The following is an 18,959-nucleotide window of genomic DNA, read 5'->3' on the forward strand; positions in this document are numbered from 1 at the left end:
GATGTGGAATAAGTTTTGAACATTTTCAATAGATCAACCGTCACCATGCATGGAGACAGCAAAAATTTCCAAAAAATTCAAAAAGCTCCAAATTAAATTAATCTTCACACACATGTTAATTGGCGTGTGTAGATGTGGCATTCGACTTTGGAGTTTTCAAAATGGCTGCCGTTTAGTAGCAATTGACGGGGGTGACATCCGCCATTGCTTGCAATGATAATTCTAGTTCTAACTTTTAGATTTTGGAACATTAATTCCAATGCGCGTAGAGGTAATACCGCACTCTTTCCACACTAAAACATTTCAACAACTCTTGATAATCAATTGAAAGGCTTAATTTCTATCCCTATCTAATATATCCTCATCTCCTAGTGGCATTCCTAATTTCCCAGCAATAATTAGATTACAGTGTATACTGTGATATTAATATTTTTTAACATAACAAACGAAAAAAAAAAGTATGCTAATTTGTGTTAAAAATTGAGTTTTTTTAATATATTTAATATATATACAATATACATTATATGGGATTAAGAACTTAGATCAAGAGCAGTGAAACATCAGTACTAAATCTGAAGCGGAAAAGGTACGTTGCAGGGCCAGTATATGCCATCAAAGGCAATGGAAGAGAGGCGCTGGAAAACTAGTCCAACGATGTGAGAGCAACCGAGGTTTTTACGTTCTCTATTGTCTTTGCACACAAGAGACTGTCTGGTAGTCCATTCCAATGGTAAATTGTTCTTACAAAGAATGTTTATATTGGTCAGATTTACTAGGTGGAATTTTGAAACACTGGCTGTTGTTTTATTCAAGTTTGTCTACAATGTTTGTTGTTTTATAGTCACTCAATTGTTTGGATCTTTTTGACGTTTTGATCTCTCCTTAACTAATACTGAATCTTGCGGGATAGCTGATACCAACTCCCCGGCCACCTTGTAGAGAAAAATGAATCTACTGTGACGACGTCTGTTTTCAAGTGTTGAAAGTTTTAGTTCGTTCATAAGTCTCCTTATACTACCTTTCTTTTTGCTGGTATACTCAGCATTAAATCTCCTACCCTATTTTGTGGCCCATTCTTCCAATGACACAAGGTTGTTTTGTAGTAGTTGGTGGTCCTGTTGTGTTTGGACATTCCTATAATAGTAGGCAATCGTCAGCGAATAATCTGACTTGAGATTTAACAGTTTCAGGTAAGTCATTAATGTGACACAAGAATAGCAGCGGTACAAGTACCGTGCCTTGAGGTACATCTGATGCTACACTTACAGAGTTAGAATTTTCGCTATCTACCAGGGCTCGCATAGATCGTTTCGTAAGGAACATGTCGAACCAATATAGAATAGGCCCATCAATACCATAACTTTCGAGTTTGGATAAAAGCCTTTTGTGCGGGACCGTGTCGAAGGCCTTAGAGAAATACAGTATCACAATATCTATCTGGTGGCCTTTGTCATAAAGTTGTAGTAAGTCGTTCATAGTTGTTAAAAGTTTGGTTTCAGAGGAGAAACCTGAACGAAAGCCATGTGTTGTGTGAGTATTTGGTTCCTTTCTAGGTGTCTAAGGATATGCTTACATAGAATATGTTCAAGCAGCTTGCAGGTAACCCAGGTAAGAGAAGCAGGTATATGGTTCTCTGGTGTGTTGATATTTCCTTTCTTAAATACAGGAGTGATGTTCGCTTTTAACCAATTAGTAGGTAGAGTTTTTGCTGAAAGATGTGTCTCGGCCCCGGTACTAGTTGGTTTTCAGGACGATGTTTAGTAAGTTGTCTGGCCCAATGGCTAGTATTGATTGATAGCATAAGAAAATTTTCATATGTATTTACAGGAGTTAATCATAACTTCAAATTCAAATTTTATGATACAATATGTGAGCTGGGGTGATAAAAATTAATTGTATTAATTGCATTAACTATTTGCCGCTGGAATTTAAAGCAACAATTAATCAATCACTCAATCAATCAATCTGTAAGATGCAAAATGATTGCAAATGATCAATGGCAGTGGTATATATAAAATTGCACTAACAATTGTGATGTGTATAACTACTATGTATATATTATATTGTAATGTCACAACTATTATGCATATATTATATTGTAATGTGACAACTATTATGTATATATTATATTGTAATGTGACAACTATTATGTATATATCATATTATAATGTGACCACTAATATGTATATATTATATTGTAATTTGACAACTAGTATGTATATATATATTATATCATAATGTGACAACTATCATGTATATATTATATTGTAATCATACTTAAATAAAATGACATTTTAAGCAGTTTTTTTCCTTGAAGCCTGTATTTACCAGTACAAAAATAAAGTCAACGTACTACATAATTGTTAAGACGAGAATTCATATAATTAAATTAATAAAAAAGAAACAAACTGCAATAACGATTAAAGTACGCTCAAAGAAAAATTGTCATTAAAAAAAATCCGTAATGTGTAAACGGTGCAGAAACAAGTATCTTTTACAATACCTTAAATATATTTTATGTATGAAATTCCTATGCAAAAAAATTAACGAAATATTCCAATACTGTTTCAAACTGTAGATTTCCAAATATAAACAACATGACTAAAACCTATATTAATAATTGTATTAAAACAAAAAATATTTTAAAAGCCGTTTTCTTAAATTGTTTACTGAACTAATGATTTTTCTATTAAACGCTGGTTAAAGACAATTTTATTTGGAGTCTTTCTGAAAAGGCATACCAAGTGATCAATCAAACACCCGTCGTTTTACTCATTGCAAGAAAAAAAATCTGTGGTAAGTCGCATTCGGTAATGTCAAAAATGAGCGACATAAAAACGGGATTGTAGCTAAAAGTGGAACATATTCATGTTCATCTGAGATATTGACATAGATATTCCATTGGGTTCAACCAAATCATTATTGCGTCAGAAAGTTGAAAATTACTTCAACAATAGATATCTATATTTGTAAGAATTTGGTAAAAGTGTGACCAATTTATTGCATCTGTATTTTTGTATAAAAGCATTTTAGTGATGAAAATATTATGTGTTTCATTAAAATCCGAGTAGTTATTGGAATGAAGTATATTACATATCAAATCAGCTGAAATATACAATCCACTAGAAAAAGACAAAGTAAAATGATATTTTCTTTGGCACTTTTTGATATTTTATAAAGTATGAATTATCTTGCAAGAAGAAAACTTGAGGCATATGCGTGAGAGTGGGATTAACACATTTATTGAATTTTACGTTTTCATATATAACGTATCATAATTACAAAAACAATATTCACAGACAACAATGTTCCAATTTCTGGCATGCATTTCTTTTACTTAAAAAAGATTTTTAAGTGTCTTACTCGACAACACCTTGAAGATATTATGGCTAAACTAAAAGCCTTAACAAAATACGACTTGATAACAAAACCTGTATATGTTTAGATTTTTCTAAATAATCCATATTGGCAATGCAATAGCCACTGAAGTTGGTCTTACTTTAATTATCTAAAGTTAAAAGTGGTCGTTGTTATTTTGGTAGACTTTGATGTTATGATTTGTTATGGTTATCTTCACACAAAAATGTATTACAAAAGAGGCGACTTTCCTTTCCCCTCTTAGTTTCCTTCCCTACTGTTAGTTTTCCTCTTCTACTGTTAGTTTACCTAACTTCTGTTAGTTATCCTTTCCTACTGTTACTTTCCATTCCTGCTGTTAGTTTTCCTATCCTACTGTTAGTTTACATTTCCTTCTGTTAGTTTTCATTTCCTACTGTTTGTTTACCTTTCATACTGTTAGTTCACCTTTCTACTGTCAGTTTACATTTCCTACTGTTCGTTTTCCTATCCTACTGTTAGTTTACATTTCCTTCTGTTAGTTTTCATTTCCTACTGTTTGTTTACCTTTCATACTGTTAGTTCACCTTTCTACTGTCAGTTTACATTTCCTACTGTTCGTTTTCCTATCCTACTGTTAGTTTACATTTCCTTCTGTTAGTTTTCATTTCCTACTGTTTATTTACCTTTCATACTGTTAGTTCACCTTTCTACCTACTGTCAGTTTACATTTCCTACTGTTAGTTTTCCTATCTTACTGTTTGTTTGCTTCTCCTACTGTTAGTTATCCTTTCCTTCATGATGGTGTGCATTTGACTTCTTTTTATGCAGAGTACATTTACCAGTTGGTTTTAAATGCGCATGTTTATATTTACGATGTAAAAATACGAAATATTTTCATGACTAAAAAATTTGTTCAACAAGCTTATATATATAAGAAGATGTGGTATTAGTGCCAATGAGACAACTCTCCATCCAAGTCAAAATTTATAAAAGTAAACCATTATAGGTCTAAGTACGGTCTTAAGCACGAAGCCTTGGCTCACACCGAACAGCAAGCTATAAAGGACCCTAAAAAAATACTAGTGTAAAACCATTCAAACGGGAAAACCAACCATATAGATCAGACATATTTGATTGGTAAATAATTAGCTAAATTAGTTTTAACACATATATAGGGATTTTTTTTATGTATTATTACGAATCGAATTCAGTCAAAAGTGGTATTTCACATCCAACTTAAATGACGGGGGGCAGGATGGGATCCATTAACAGGTTAGAAATTTTGATTTTGCTTAAAACAGATAACAATCAATTTAAAATACTGATAACCGATAAAAGCAACTTAGATTATCTTAAATCCTCAATGCTCTTCAACTTTGTACTATATATGGCCTTTTAAACTTTTTTTGATTCGAGCGTCACTGATGAGTCTTTTGTAGACGAAACGCGCGTCTGGCGCAAATACAAAATTTCAATTCTGGTATCTATGATTAGTTTTTTTTATTAACAACAATGTCAATTTTAAGAAAACAGATAACAGCTATTTATCCAATAACTGTTTACAGCACATATTTTTTAAAATAACAGTTAACACAAGGTTTAAAATGACTAAAACACCTCAACAGAAAAGACCAACTCCTCTTTAATTGCTTTATCATTTACAAAGCAGATTTTTCCGTTGATGTTCAATCTTGAAGGTGTTTAACTAAACTAGAATGACTCTTAAATCAGCAGATTCAGTACTTGCTTCCAGTAGCTACGAGCATTCTTTGTATGGTATTATTTGATATTGTTATACCTTGCTTTCTAAAGCGGTGGTATATAGTAAAGAGGAGTATGTCAGTCCGTTTGTCCATCTGTTCCACTTTTGTATCCGCAACTGCTCATGAACTGCTTGACATCATTATTTGAAACTTTCATAGATTCTTAATTTAATAATGGGACGGCCATTTGATTTCAATGGTATGACAAATCCCAAATTGAAGGGTGCAATACTTGACGATAAAATTTTCTTAATTATAATTCAAATTATTATAATTATTCTAATAAGTCGACAACGTTGTTGTCAATGATACCGATCTGATGTTGGTTAATTTTCACAACCTAAAAGTTTCCGTAACAAATGATTTCTCTATTAGGTACTGTTTCCTTTAGGTTAAAAACTTAGCTGATATGAATGAAAAAAGGAAGGAAACCACTGTTGCTTTTCAATTGTTTTCAGTTTTCCTATCATCTTCACTTACAAAGGGTTAGTAATGTTACAATGCGTAAGGATGCTGAAAGGCACCACAAAACCCTTGGCTAGCACAGGTATTTTGAAGCAGTTTGTGAGTTCATTGTTATTAATAGACATTTGCAGAAACTGTCATACACCTACGAATAGGATTACAATTGCACATACAGGTTGCATGTACATCTTGGGTTGTCTCAAAGTATAAATATAAACCGTCGTCTCAAAACAAATGCTAACTGGTATGATGTTTTTCTATAGTTGAACAACGGTGTTTTTAAGAAATGTGTACACCTTAATTAGTTGTGCATGGTGTTATCTAGGTTGAGCTTGATATAAATGTACGTAATATGATAGATGGACAAATATCAAATAATAAATTTTTAATAAGACATGCGCAAAAATTTAATCAACTAAGGAGCATGTTGACAATATTTAATGTTTATGCGAAGACATACGTTTTTTTGAAAAATAAAATAAGGGTATATAGTGGATGGTAGTTTAAGAACTATTTATTCTTTATGCATTTCACTTGCCATTTGGTATACTTTTACTATCTTTTATGTTTTCTGAATTGGGCAAACAATTTTGTCTGCGTTTTTGGTATCAACAGAACAAAATAAAAGATATACGAAAAACACACAGATGTGCATTTTATTCGTCATCTGATTCTAACCGTGGTCGTCCCAGTTAAACCATCGCCAGAGCCATCGTTTACAAACAGGGAAAGAATTATATGGTCAATGTTGTACACTTTTGGAATGGGAGAGATGTGTTCACTTCTTTTGCAAGCATCCGATATTTCTTCTTTGAAGTTACAGGTGAAACTCATAAAACGTTACTTCAAATTGTAACCGATGTTAATGGTCTACTCATACAGGGAACCGGTTGAAAACATACGCTTTCCTCGAGAAACAAAGTACTTCCTTTCATGTTATAGTTCGGATCGTATCTGTCTTATCATATGCTTTCTGCAATATTTGTCGTTAGTGTTTTAACTTTCAAAGATAAAATACATACATGTATACATATTTTCAAAGAAAAATATACCCGTCTTATTCAATGGCCTTCTTTGGGTCAACGACAGAACTTACAAAGGGGTGGCAAAAACTTCCGTTTGCAACAGGGACTATTAAAGGAACTTCAACTGGAATTTATCGTCCGATAACAGAACTATAAAACAGTATTATTCAGGACACAGACATTATCACTACATTCACACGTAAGTTCTAATATCGAACAAAGGCAGGATATGTTATGTTCAGTGTGGATATATTCGAACAGATATCCAGTATAGACTCAAAGTACAAGACAACATATTGATCGAATCCCACGAATATGCAGAGGAAGTGTAGATTTTTAATTTGAAAAAAAGGCAGGACAGGAGTTTTGATTAAAAAAAAAGGCAGGATGAGCAACTTGGCAAAAAAAAAAAAAAAAAGGCAGGATGACAATTTATGTAAAAAAAAAGTCAGGATAAACTAATAAAAAAAAAAGGCTGGACCGAATAGAGTGAAAAATGAAAAAGGCAGGACAGAGATTATTACTAAAAAACAAATGCAGGACAAAATTTTTCATTCAAGCATCCCCCATTGAAATCCAAAGCGTCATTACAGACACGCGCATAGTGAACGAGTCAAAGAAACATCACCGTCCTAAAAAGGAAAATTAACAATAGGGAAAGAAAAATCCCTTTTGTCGTAAATTTATACTTATTACACACTATAGAGTAGAAGTTGAACACGCCATCGGGGATTTGAAAAATTACAAAGTTATGGGGACTTTGTGGCGACAATCAAGACAGCAACTTAAATCTGTTGTAACCATATGCCCTGCATTTGCGTGAAGTCGAAAAGACATAATGAAAAAAATCTTTTGGCTTCATTATGTATCGCTTTTGTTATTTATTTTAATATTTTAAGATGAACCCTTCTTTTTCGTCAACTGTAATCGTAAGTCTAAATGTTGTTCTAGGTATAGACCTAGTTTCCTCAAATGTCTAATAGTAAATAGCGCATATAGATATTTTATGATTACACCATAATGGCATTAAACATAATTGGATAGTCTATATGGTACATCCAAAAATAAGTAAAATTCCTCTAAAAACACTTCTTTACATATTATTCTAATATTTTTGGAAAAAACGTCGCTAAGTTGAAAAACTTGTGGCTTATCCATTTGTCATTTTGAGCAATAAAATATGTTTAAACTATAATTGTCCATAATATGAATGAAATATGCCTCATCAGGGGTAAGAATGTAATTTTAACACGCTAGGAAGGTCAGTAAGTGTTATGATTAACGGGAAGTTGAGGGAATATGTCACATGACTGACATTTACTCTCCTGAAGGGAAAATGGTAACAGGGTTGGGGGACGGGGTGCTTTATACTTCAGTCTTTTTTTAATGGGCAAAGAATCTCCCAAAACCACCAATGGCTGTCGTGGATTTTGAATGTTCTATCCTTGATACATTACAATATAAAAAATCCCATACACAGCATTTTACATTTTTCGAAAAATGTATTCAGTATATTTGTTATAATGGTACCAACCCTTTTCCGTACTTAAACTTACCTATGAAAAGTTAAGATTGAAATCATTGTTTTTTTTTTATTTATTTACAGGGGAGTACCCATTTCTAATTAAACGATATTGACATGATTTCTGATTTTTTATACCTCAGGTGATGAGCTGTGCCACTCGTATAAAAGATTCTTAAAACAACAGATTTATATTAAACTAAGAAAGAGGTATGATTTTCAAATGCAATCTTTCAAACTGTTTTCTCATCAAAATATGTTGACAAATTCTGAAATAACCGATTGGTATTAACTATCTGTATGACACAAATAATCATGTATTTTCAAATGATTTCCAGTGACCTTTTCCCCTTCATACACACACAAGTTATGAAAGCTTTTCTGAAATACAAAGCTCTTTATTGGTATTTAAAGGCATGCTTTCATAATTAGTAGATTAATTATTTGGGCTTTTCTCAGTAGCACGGATATTCACACTTTATTGAGCTGCAGTATTAAAAAGAAAATGCAAATGGAATGAAACAGGACGCTGACTAACTTCGAACAGTTGTTTTTCACTTGTTCAGTTGATTGATATCGTTTGATTTTGTCAATTTTATGGACTTCCCCTTTTTGAATTTGCCTTGGAGTTTGGTATTTTTGTTAAAAAGAATTATTTGAATTATCCTATTTAGCCAATGACTCCGCTCTGATATTTGTTAATTTTCACAAGCTAAGAATTGGACAAGGAAATTAAATTGGCTATTTGTATCCTTCATAATTTATAACAGTTAAGATATGCACAACGATACAAGTTTCCGTAACAAAGGACTGTTCTTTTAAGCACTGTTTCCAATAAGCTAAAGACTTCGGAAAAATAGCTGAAATGAATTAAATAAACTGTTGACACAGAGATATGTCTCGCCTATTTGTAATTTTGGTAGTATAATGCGAATATTGAATCCAAATGGCAAAATTTATACATGCAAACTATGCAAAACATTTAAAGTCAATGAAACATGACATAATGATCAAATAACCTCCATGGAAATTAGAAATGCCAAATTTAAAGGCAATGCTTATAAAACTGCATACCAGATACTATTGACTTATTATAAGTGGTGCCCTTTACACAAACCAAAACACAGACTTGAGCTTGTAAACAATGTAAAAGATTCCATGTCAATTAACCATGATGAGGGAATGGGGCCATATAATCTCTATGGAAAAGTGACAAAAAATAAGAACTTCATACCAAATATCATTGACTTAACATTAGTGGTTCTTCTTAAAATGACCTTATCACAAACTAATGCATGTAAACAAAAGTATCAAAGTCAATAGACCATGACTGATGGGACAGGGCCAAAACATTTCCATGGAAATGAGATGTGTCAATGCTAACAGAACTGAATGCCAAATATCATTGACCTACCACTAGTGGTTTCCCATAAACTGACCAATCACAAATTAATATATGTAAAGTTACAAAAGTTTAAAAGTCAACAGACCATGACTTCGGGTGCGGGGCAAAATAATCTCCATGAAAATGAGATGTGGCAATGCTAATACAACTGCATACCACATATCATTGATCTACAACTAGTGGTTTCATATAAACTGACCATATCACAAACTAATACATTGTTGACGCCGCCGCCGCCGCCATCGGAAACAGCATACCTAAGTCTCGCTTTTTAACCTCGTCAAGGCGAGATTAAAAGGAAGGAAAACACTGCTGCCTTTCAATTGTTCTCAGTTTTCTTATCGTTATCATATCTTCATTAACAAAGGATTAGTAATGTTACAATGTGTTGTTCTCCGTAAGGATGTCGAAATGGCACCGCATAACCCTTGGCTAGCAAAGATATTTTGTAGCAATCTCGGAGTTCATTATTATTATATGTCCCTGCAATGATGTAGTGATAAGTAACAGTAAATTGGTCATATACATTTTTTTTTTATAATTACACATTAATGTCATTAAATATAATCGGATAGTCTACTATGCTTTATCCGAAAATAAGGTCAAATTCATTAAAAAAAAACTTTGATATTAAAAGCTATAAATTTCCATTTACCATGATATAAATGAAATATATCCCATCAGAGGTAAAAATGTAGCTTTAACACACTAGTTAGGCCAGTAAGTGATATGATTAACTGGAGGATGATGTTACATGTCACATGTACTTATATTCACTTTCCGTGCATGGGGAATGCCAATGGGAGGTAGGAACGAGATACTCCATGCTTCAGTTTTTTTTAAATGGATAAAGAATCTCTGAAAATCACTTGAATAAAAATAAGGAGATGCAGTGTGATTGACAATGAGACAACTATCCAACAGAGTTCAAATGACGTGAATATAGGTAAATATAGTATACATGTCTATGATGTAGTGAATAAAACGAACTTCATCTTCAGCTTGAAATCTGCGCGAAATTTTGGAAAATTGATTTTTTTCGTTGGGTGTGTGTTGAAGATGTTTTGGGGTTTATTTATCTCTGATGACTTTTCCATTTTTCTGATATCATAAAGCTTTCATACTCATTAAACAAATACAAATGTTTATACATATATATTTGATTACTTATGATAATATAAATACATTCAATGCATTTGAAATGTCAACCTTTCAGGCCACATTTATTCTTTTTGGTAAAAAATGGTAATTGTAAAAGTATACATCAATTAACGGACTTTGATATTTAAAGTGCCGCATGATCGGTAATACTTAGGAAGATATGATCACTAAAGAAGATAAACTCAGATGTCAATCGATGGGGGATTAAGTGGAAAAACTGTTTTATATTTAGGTTCAGTAACTTGTATTACAGACTTCACCAGCTTATCCACGAGACTTTTTAAAATTTTGTAAGCAGGCAGGTTTTGGAAATGTTTTTGAAAGTTTAGGAAGTTTTATAATATCTTTCCACCGACCTGGATTATTCGTATTACGTCCGATAATTCCTGACAGTATTTCAGAACTGTCTCTGATTTTCTTTGTATTTGAAGTATTGAGACCTGCCAGTTCGACTTCTTTTTTCGCATTTTCGCGTTTTCGCCCTTTAGAATATGAAAGGCGAAAAGGCGAAATCGAGAAAACGCGAAATGGCCTTAACCAGACACCATAGTTTTTGTACTTTGATGACATACGCATAATAAAAATACAAAGGGAGATGTTTGTACACACACAAAACTGGCCACAATTGCCTATCCTTTTCATAATTGGACCCCAAGGATTGACTGGAGTATAGCAATATGGTCATCCCTTGGTTTTCTACCGACCGACAACGAAATATTTGCCTAAATGGGGCCTCCGTTTGGCTGTACGAGATTATCTAATCGCAGCTACATCCGGTCAGAATTTGGACATTTATTACGATGCCTCGCGTAGAGGTAGTGTAGTATTTACAATGATATTTATCAGTTCAAGTTGTTTACGTTAATCAGATGGTGGTACTATAAAGTGTACGCATCATCGGAAGCAGTGACATAAGATATGACTTTATCTAAGATTCCCACGATCTGTATTTCTACTTTAATGCTTGTTATAAAAACATGTGTTTGCTGTTGATTCTAGTTTAGTTTATATTAAACCATGTAACCATTAAGTTGTATGTTTATTCAAAGGTGTACAGGTAGTACCACGCTCTTTCCATGCTAAGAAATTTGGCAACAACTCTTTGGGGGTCCGTAGGTGGCCAGTTGCAAGACTAAATTTCTATTTCTATCCAATATACCCTCATTTCCTAGTTGCATTCCAAATTTCCCGCCAAAAATTCCGATAGAATCCCTATTGCAGAGCCTACCTATTGTTATTTTTGTTAACTTGTTCCCGTCCTGAACATGCATGAAATATTTGCGACTGGACTTAAAGTAAACGACAATCAATCAATCTTACATGAAAAGTCAATACGTATAATAACTAAAGGACACATTTTTGACGAAATATGATTTTGCAAGAATAATACAATTTTTATCTTCACAATAATGCTTCCAGAATCCTAGGAAAGGAAGTAAATTAATTATGAATATAAATATAATCGTTTATTGATCAGTCCCTATGATTCCAACGATACCTCCGATGATTATCAGAATAGTACTGCTTAAAGCGAGATCGGAGTATTTCAGTTCCCAAAGACCCTGAACATAATCAGTGTTATTCGTCATGCTATTATTTACGTCTTTTTGTCAGAAAAAAAGTGTGGTGAAATAAACGATTTTATATGTTTTCGATATTACTTTGCTTCCTTTCCTAGAATAATTTTTAAGTAACGTTTTCCATGATCCTCGGGTTGGTAGCGTAGAAAGAGCGTGGGACTCCCTCTACGAGAGGCCTCGGAATTAATCTGCGATTTTATACATCCCGCACAGCCAAACGAAGGCACAATTTTGGCAATGGTTTTACTGTACAAATTGTGTCAGTGTTCTAATTAAGGCAAACTATGCTGTTACTAGTTGACTTAGTGTTCTAACTAAGGCATACCAGCTGTTACTAGTTGTGGCAGTTTTCTTATTTCAGCATACCAACTGTTACTAGTTGTGGCAGTTTTCTTATTTCAGCATACCAGCTGTTACTAGTTGTGGCAGTGTTCTAACTGCGACATACCTGTTGTTACTAGTTGTGACAGTTTTCTAACTAAGGCATAAAAAGTAAAATCACAAAAATATTGAACTCCGAGGAAAATTCAAAACGGAAAGTCCCTAATCAAATGGCAAAATCAAATGATAAAACACATCAAACGAATTGACAACAACTGTCATATTCCTGACTTGGTACAAGCATTTTCAAATGTAGAAAATGGTGGATTGAACCTAGTGATTTCTTTTTGTGGATCAGATTGAGTTTTAGGGTGTCCAATAGCCAAATATGTTAAAACTAAATGTCCTATGGTTTACATAGGAATGAAACCAAACTTATTTAACTTGGTAGAACTTCACTAGTTGAACACCTCCATATTCAATTCTAGACATATTTCATAATTGTTTTTGTCTCATCTGCGACGAAAGTCGCACAATGCGAGACATAGGGATTACAATCTGGCGGCGATGGCGTAAACTATTTGTTTAAAGCTTTATTTCAGAAGGTAGGAGACCTGGATGCTTATACCTTGTATGTAATGTATTTCCTTATTTCACGAAGTTCCCATCTCCCATATGTTCATGTGGACCTTATTTTCATGGTTCAGTGACTGCTTGAGAAAAAGATTACAGCTTTTTTGTCATGTGAAACACTCATTTATTATGAGTAATAAGATAACTATATTTGGTATATGGGTTCCTCGTAAGGTCTACATGTCTGTCAGACAACGTTAATCTGACCTCGACCTCATTTCATGGATCTGTGATCAATATTAAGTTTTCAGGGTCAAGTCAGTATTTCATATACTATAAGCAATTGGTCAACTATATTTGCCTGTCCCAAATCAGGACCCTGTAGTTCAGTGGTTGTCTTTGTTTCATGTCTGTCATTTTGGTTTACTCGTTTGAATTGTTTCACATTTTTCATGTCAGTGCCTTTTATAGTTGACTATACGGTATGGATTTTTTGTTTGCGAGACATATGTCTTACAATCCGTCGGCAGCGGCGATGAGGTAAACTATTTGTTTAATTTTCATTTAAATATTTTAATTAAAGCTTTATGTTTCAGAAGGTAGAAGACCTGGATGCTTCATACCTTGTATACAGATACCTTATGATATGAAGTATCCGTCTGTCATATGGCCATTGTGCTTGACCTCATTTTCATGGTTCAGTGACTGTTTGAAAAAAAATTGCAGTTTTTTTGTCAAGTGAAATACTCACTAATTATGAGTAATATGATAACTACATTTGGTATATGGGTTCCTTGCAACGGCTACATGTCCGTTAGGAAGGGTTCAAGTCCGTATCTCAGAAACTATAAGCTTTAGTTCAACTATATTTGGTGTATGGAATGATTGTAAGCTGTACATGTCAGATTGGCAAATTTCATCTGACCTTAACCTCAATTTCATTGTTTATTGGACAAAGTTTTGTTATGGTTTGGTCTATTTCTCATATAATATAAGCAATAGGCCACTATGTTTTGTGTATGGAATGATTGTAAGGTGTACATTTCCTACTGGCAGGTTTCATATGACGTTGGCCTCAATTTCATGGTTCATCGGACAATATTTTGTTTTTGTGGTCTAGTCTATATCTCAGATATTATAAGCAATATGTCAATTATATTCGGATTATGGTGAATGGAATGATTGTAAGTTGTACATTTGTAATTGGTAGGGTTCATTTGACATTGACCTCATTTTCATTGTTCAATTGGTCAATTGGTCAATTGGTAAAGCTTTTGTGGTTTGGTCTGTTTCTCGGGTACTATTAGGGATAGGACCACTATATTTAGTGTATGAAATGATTTTAAAGTTTACATATCTGTTTGGTATGGTTCATCTGACAGTGACCTCATTTTCATATTAAGTGATACTTGAATTGTAGTAAAACCTTCATATTACCGACTTTCAACATAAATTAAATGATAAGTAAAATATGTGAAACATTTCAGCGTGTGCACTCTTGTCTGATTATTGAAGGCCATACAGTTGCCTATAATTGTTTATATCCACTTCATTTGAACTCTTGTGAATAGTTGTCTTAATGGTTATCAAATCACATCTCCTTATTTGTTTTATTGGTTTATGGAATGATTGTAAGGTGTACGTATCCGCATGGCAGGTTTTATCTGACCTTGACCTCAATGTCATGATTCATTGGACAATGTTGAGTTTGTAGTGTTTTGTATAAATATAAAGATAAGTAGATGTGGAATAATTGCCAATGAGACAACTATCCACCAGAAACAAATTAACGGCCTGATTTATGTAAAAAAACAATGAACAAAATACAAATATGATATGCAGCAACAAACGACAACCATTGAATTACAGGCTCCTGACTTGGTACAGACACACACAGAATGTGGCGGGTTTCAACATGTTTGGCGGGCGCCCAACCCGCCCCCTAATTTCACAGATACTATCAGCAACAGGGCCACTATAATTTCTATATGGAATGATTGCAAGGTGTACATGTCTATTTGGTAGGTTTCATGGTTCATTGGTCAATGTTAAGATTTCGTGGTTTTATCTGTTTCTCAGGTACTATAAGCGATATGACCAATACATTTGATGTATGGAATGATTGTAAGGTGTACATGTCTGTCTGGAATGGTTCATCTTACTTTGACCCAATTTTCATTGATCATTGATAATGTTAAGTCTATGTGATACTTGTAGTAAAACCTTTATATTACAGACGTTTAACATAAATTCAATCATAAGTAAAGCAGGCGAGACCTTTCAGGGTGTGCACTCTTGTTAGTAAATTGTATTGTTATAAAATCGACCGTTAGCTTTAGTGTTTGAATTATTTCAAATTTTTAATGTCAGGGCCTTTTATATCATAATATACGGCATAGTACTTTCTGATTATTGAAGCTGTACGGCGATTTATAATTGTTTATACATGTAACCACATCTTTCAAAATCTGGTGGACAGTGGTCTAATTGGCAATCGTACCACATCTCTTTATTTTAATGAAACTTATTTTTGAATATTATTATAGCAAAATATGGACTTTATGTTTTATTTCTACATTTGTCAATGCAAAATATCCTTAGGCTTGTGAAAATACGAGATTTCCATAATTTTTTACCTTTTTGAGTAACTATGGCGCAGAATCAGGGTCAAAAATACTTATTTATGTATATACATCATCATAAAAATATTTATTTCTGTTTATACGTTATTCGAATTTTGTATAAACGTAATTTGATTTACGTATATACGTAATTATTTATGTCAAGATCTAAATCGTCCCGATCCGATAAATGTTGTTAGATTTCCTTGCAGATATTAATATACTTGAATAATATGTACATCAGATGTCAGATTTGTATTGATTAAACACTCCTGACATTGAAGAAGAAAAAGATACCAAAACTACAAAAATTGATGGAATAATGTAGTCCTGTTTTATTAAACTAATTCTTGATTAAATGTTGTTTTGCATACAAGTTTTTTGAAAAAAATCCACGTTTTACGAATTTCAGATATATGCTATGCGAAGCCAACTATAATATTTACACCTCATTGGTATAGTATTTTATCCAATAAAAAAACCAGAAAATGTACTGAATCCCCAATGGACATAGAATGGTCTCTGTCCGTAGTTTTTATTCTTTTCCATCCATACACGATCTCCCTTCTTCAGGTTGAGAATGACTGCATTCATAGCGTGATTCCAGGTTGCGTTTCGAGCATTAGGATATACAAGCATTTTATAAGTGCCGTTAACTTTCAGGAAGACTTCTAACGCAGACCCCGACTTAGTTAAAATAGAACACATAAATACGTAGGATCCAGGAAACGGAGTGGTAAAAACGGATGTCGAAGGATTGAAAGCATTTCCTTCATTAGATCTGACACTCACAAATTTTATTGTCGCCCCAGGATCAACATTGGGTTGACTATGTGCAAAAGCCGAAAATGCAACAATTGATCTTTTTACTGGAACATTGAGGCGATGTCACTTATAATTTTGTGCTGGTTCTCATTGATTTTAATTTGATTTTTATCATACAGTTCCAGTCTTTTTTCTTGAGTGGCAAGGTTGACAGTAATTTTTTTTTGCTTTAATTCAAGTCGGTCTTGATTCTTTGTGATACGCGTTATCTTTTTAGACGAGATCACAACTTCAATGTTTTTGAGCAGAGATTTAAGCTCGTCGATTTTCGACTCATGATTCTCCATTTTTCCTTCTTGCTGTTGAAGTTTCTCTTCTAATCGAGCAGTTTTCATTTCACATATTTCTTTCTGTGAATTGACAACAAATTCTATGGTTTTGAACCAGTTAATATCTTCACCCCTTTTCTTCACACTAGGGTTATCCGACAATAACCTGTCATCTTTTCCTTTCTCTAGTTTTTCGGAGAAAGATAGCTGAAGCACATTTAACAAAGTAAAAGCAATTATCCAACAATTGTTAACCATTTCAAGATTAAAGGAGTCAATTATTTCGATTGCTGTGTAAGTTTAACGACAGTGCTCCCAAAACTTCAAAATCAATGTACATATGTTACATGCGTTATAGTAATACGATAGACATTAATTGAATATTTGCATGTAGTCTACAGAACTTTATACATGTAGTTTGGGTAGCAAGTAATAAACAAAAAATAATATCAACAATTTTCTTACCAAAAAGGGAACTGAAAATGAAAATGTTCTATTACGTTTGATACGTTAGTTAGTGACATACATTTTGAAGATAATTCAGATTAGAAAAAGTTTGGGAGAGTAATTGTTTGTAATATTTATTATGCAGGATGTTATCTACCTCCTGTATGTTTATTATTTTACCTGCCGAATTTTACTATATGTATATCAACACCATGATGCCATTAAATATCATTGGATATCCTACATTTTTTCATTCTTTACCATAACATAACGTCAAATTGCTGAATGATTCTCTTATAAATTATTGAAATATTTCAAGTTGCATTTATCAGATACACCTAATCGGACTAACGCCCTCAGGGGTGTATCTAATAAACCAAATATCATTTTTCTTTGCTAAGATTCAGTTGCACATACGTAGAGGTTTACAGAAGATTAGAAGCAGAAAATATATATATAGACAAGTTTATTAACAACAAGTCAATTTATGAAAGTAGATAAAATGCATATTGTATCAAAACAGTTGGAACAAAACAAGAACCCCAACTGCAATGGTCTATTCTTTTCATAATTGACCCCAAAGGTATAGAATTATGTTAACCATTGGTCCTCTTCAAATTTCCATATCCAATATAGTCTGATTTTCCAGTGGCATTTCAAATTTTTCTCCAATCTTCCTGTTCGACCTCCTATTGCTGATCGCATATTGTAATTAATTTCTAATTTGTTCTCGCCCTGAACATACATTAAATGTTTGCCACCGAACGTAAAGCAAACAACAATCAATCTATCTTTCCATGGTTAAAAAAGTCAAAACGTTTAAAGACGACAAATTTGGCGATTTATAATTTTGCCAGAACAGTACAATTCATATCTTTACAATGTTGCTTCCAACATCAGATAATATAAATATAAAGGTTATATAATAAAATGAGTTTTTAAGAAAATCCCCAAAAATAACACATATTTACATAAACATCCCAAAGATTATCTTTGGCTGACACCTACTGAAAAAAAACCAGATTCGCAAAATAACGGAACATTTTTTTTACTGATACCAACATACTTAAAAAAAATGTATGAGTTTGAAAATTTGTTTCCTCCTGATTTTACAAATCTTCCGCCATTACATTCGCCGATGTATAATCAGTCAAAGGCAGACCGAAAACATAACTTAAAATTGGTATAATAGGAAAGGAGGCAAAGTTATATTGAAAACAAATAAAATCGTATATTTCACTACACTTTTATTCTGACATATAGACGTAAATAATAGTATGGCGAATAACACCGATTATGGTCAGGTTCTTTGGGAACTGAACTACTCCGACGTCGCTCTAAGCAGTACTATTCTGACAATCATCGAAGGTATCGTTGGAATCCTAGGGAATGGTTCAGTTGTAATATGTTATTTCTTTTGAATTCAGGAAAGAGGAGAGCGTTATTTTATTCCAGTGTTGGCAGTTGTAGACTTAGTAGCTTGTTTAACAAGTTCTATTTTCTACGTTATTGATATTACATTTTTCTTCAATTACCCCCATGATTTGATGTGTCATATTCTGACATGTTTGCAGCTGCTTGTGCCAGCGACTTTGGCAAGTTTATTAGTCATAATTATTGTTCAAAGCTATATGTTAGTCTGC

General features: G+C 33.1%; 1 long non-coding RNA gene across 1 annotated transcript in view; it reads left to right on the plus strand.

Annotated features, from left to right (window-relative positions):
- Positions 1–4,282: 4,282 nt before the first annotated feature.
- The window catches only part of LOC127704322 (uncharacterized), a 162,137-nt gene continuing 147,460 nt past the window's right edge, over positions 4,283–18,959 (plus strand). Inside the window, exon 1 of the long non-coding RNA XR_007983226.1 lies at positions 4,283–4,345. This is a non-coding gene — a long non-coding RNA (uncharacterized LOC127704322). The remainder of the gene's footprint in view (positions 4,346–18,959) is intronic.

This window comes from Mytilus californianus, unplaced genomic scaffold (assembly GCF_021869535.1).
Source record: "Mytilus californianus isolate M0D057914Y unplaced genomic scaffold, xbMytCali1.0.p SCAF_6, whole genome shotgun sequence".
Taxonomy (NCBI): domain Eukaryota; kingdom Metazoa; phylum Mollusca; class Bivalvia; order Mytilida; family Mytilidae; genus Mytilus; species Mytilus californianus.